We start from the raw sequence: 2,677 nt of genomic DNA on the forward strand, positions 1-2,677 counted from the left end.
TATATATATATATATATATATATATGTGCATATATATGCATATATATATATATGCATATATATATATATGTATATGTGTATCTATATATGCAATACACACACACACACACACACACACACACACACACACACACACATATATATATATATATACATATATAAAATACACTGCTTTACTTTGAGTTTGCTAGTGTTAACGATACACGCAAATAAAATACATATATACACGAACACACACGCACGCACACATGCATATATATGGCTAGATACTTTCATAGTTACATAGATAATAGAATACCAACACACATTTATACGTATGAGATGTGTCTCGGTATTAAGGAAGTTACACCTGATATATATATGGGCGTATGTGTTTTAATATTTGTATATTGCTATAATTTATTCTCTTCTCAGCACGATACAATTAAAATTTAATTAACAACATAAGCGTAGCTTCGTGGTAAGATGTTTGCATCCCGACCACATGGACTTCATTCAGTCCCACTGCGTGACGTCTTGGGCAAGTGTTTTCTCTGTGTCATACGAAGAGAGTTCAAGAAGTAACTCTTACAGGTACACGTATGATAGTGCCATTGCACGGCATCTTCGGGATTTATCTTCTAATACAGCCACCAGTTGACCAAAGACTTTCGAGTGAATTTGATAGGCAGAAGCTGATTAAACACCCGTGATATAGAAGTATATATTGACTCATATCGACTGAAAACCTGTGCCACTTTGATTATAGCCTGTAATATGGTTGTTCGGAAAAAAGCAGATCTGTAGAATAATAACCAAACAATAAAAGTAATAATACCGGAGTCTCTTAAAGCTTTTAAGGTGATATCGCAGAATGGCTGTAGACCATTAACTGAAAAAAATTAAAGAATAAAAGAATATATAGATAGTGATCTCTGTCGCCGTATACATTGAAAAACAAACAGCGTGAGACAAGAAAAGGAAATGAAAAGAAAGGAAAAGAGAAAAATGTGGAATAGCCCTAACAATGCTTTTAACTCTTGGTGGGGATTTAGAGGACACAGTCGCTATATGTGGGGTGTTGGGGATTTGTTTAAACTTTGCAAAAACCATTTTCCTCCTGGTCTGACCACAGCCAATTTCTTCTAGAAAAGAGTGAGAGAGGGAGAGAGGAAGAGATAAATAGATAGAGGGAGAGAGAGCTAGAAAGAGGTGGAGGGAGGGGAGGGAGAGAGAGAGAGAGAAAGAGGGGGGAAGAGTTGGAGAGAGAAAGACGTGAATGGAGAGACCAACCAACTCCAGTCCTGATATTTTATTTATCTGCCACGAAAGGGTGAAAGAACAAAGTTGACCTCGGTAGGATTTGAAATCAAAGGGGAGAGAATACAGTATGGCAATATATTCAATGCTAAAATGATTCATTTAGCCACACACCATCCAGGTTTGTCGATAAACTTTAATAGTGTGAGCTCTATGAAAGCCATCTGAGGCCGCCACAGAACCCGTATATAATACAACTCTATGATCGAATGTTAAAACAATACAAGAAAGAAAGAGAAAAAAGAAAGTGAGAAGAAAACATAAAGAAAAGGAACGAAAAGAAAAATACTCTTGAGTTTTATAGTATCTCACTTGTAATCAGCAGCTACATTTGTACTGTGTCAGTTAACCAGCCAGCATTGAGGCCGTTTCCCTATAGGGTTAAAATGGCCCACCACGATGTAGCTGTTTCATATTTTACAAATCGTCTTAGATCGAGCCAATTTCTATTGAAGTACAACTCGATATATGTTCCTGGGGTGGGGAAAATCTGTTTGTGGGAATCGATGTATTTGACAGTTGAAATAACACTAAAATGATTTAATCTGTTCGATATTCATACATTTATACATCGACAACGTAATGACTCATTAATAAAGAAAGATGTTGATGAAGCTCTGCTGAGAGAAAGATGTTTTTTTGCACTACGCCAGGAGAGAACAATTATTATCCAGGGAAATGTGCTCAATATGTCTAGATGTGTGTTCGATATTCAGAAAGGTGCTTCAAGAGAAGTGTGATTATTATGTAAAGAAGTATCTTAAACATTCAGAGGCGAGTGTTTAATATATAGTGGAGTGTGTTTATTACCCAGAGGACTATGTTTCATATGTAGAGAAAGATGTATAATAAGCTATGCCCAGGGAGGATAGTATATATTTATTATTTTTTAAATAAAGGTGCTTTATATTTATAATTCTTTATAATGAAATAATTCTTCATATGGTTACGCTTAAAGAAAAAGCTGGAAAGTCGTTGTTATTATTTAACTCCAGGTCAATCTCGATCAATAATCAATCAAATCACTGGAGTCCACGTATGGGATCTTTTTGGTTTGACGGGCAACATTTTTCATTTATGTTTTATGTAGTGTTTTTGGTACCGAAACACTTTCAAACTTCGTATACTTGTATATTTTGTGTTATAGAACAGATAAAAAATTTTGTATTCGAAGTTATTTCATGTAAAAAGTTGTCGTATTTCGGTAATTTCAACCAATCACTGACGTCTATTGAGGTGAAAACAATTACTACCGTGGAATGTAAACAACGGTGTCATAGGATCTTTTCCCTTGAATAAAATTAGTGCCGTTGTTTGTCAACAACAACTAACCGTGTTACTCTTATTTATGACATCGTTCGTGCGTTTGTACTGGTTT

This window comes from Octopus bimaculoides, chromosome 13, assembly GCF_001194135.2.
Source record: "Octopus bimaculoides isolate UCB-OBI-ISO-001 chromosome 13, ASM119413v2, whole genome shotgun sequence".
Lineage (NCBI taxonomy): Eukaryota > Metazoa > Mollusca > Cephalopoda > Octopoda > Octopodidae > Octopus > Octopus bimaculoides.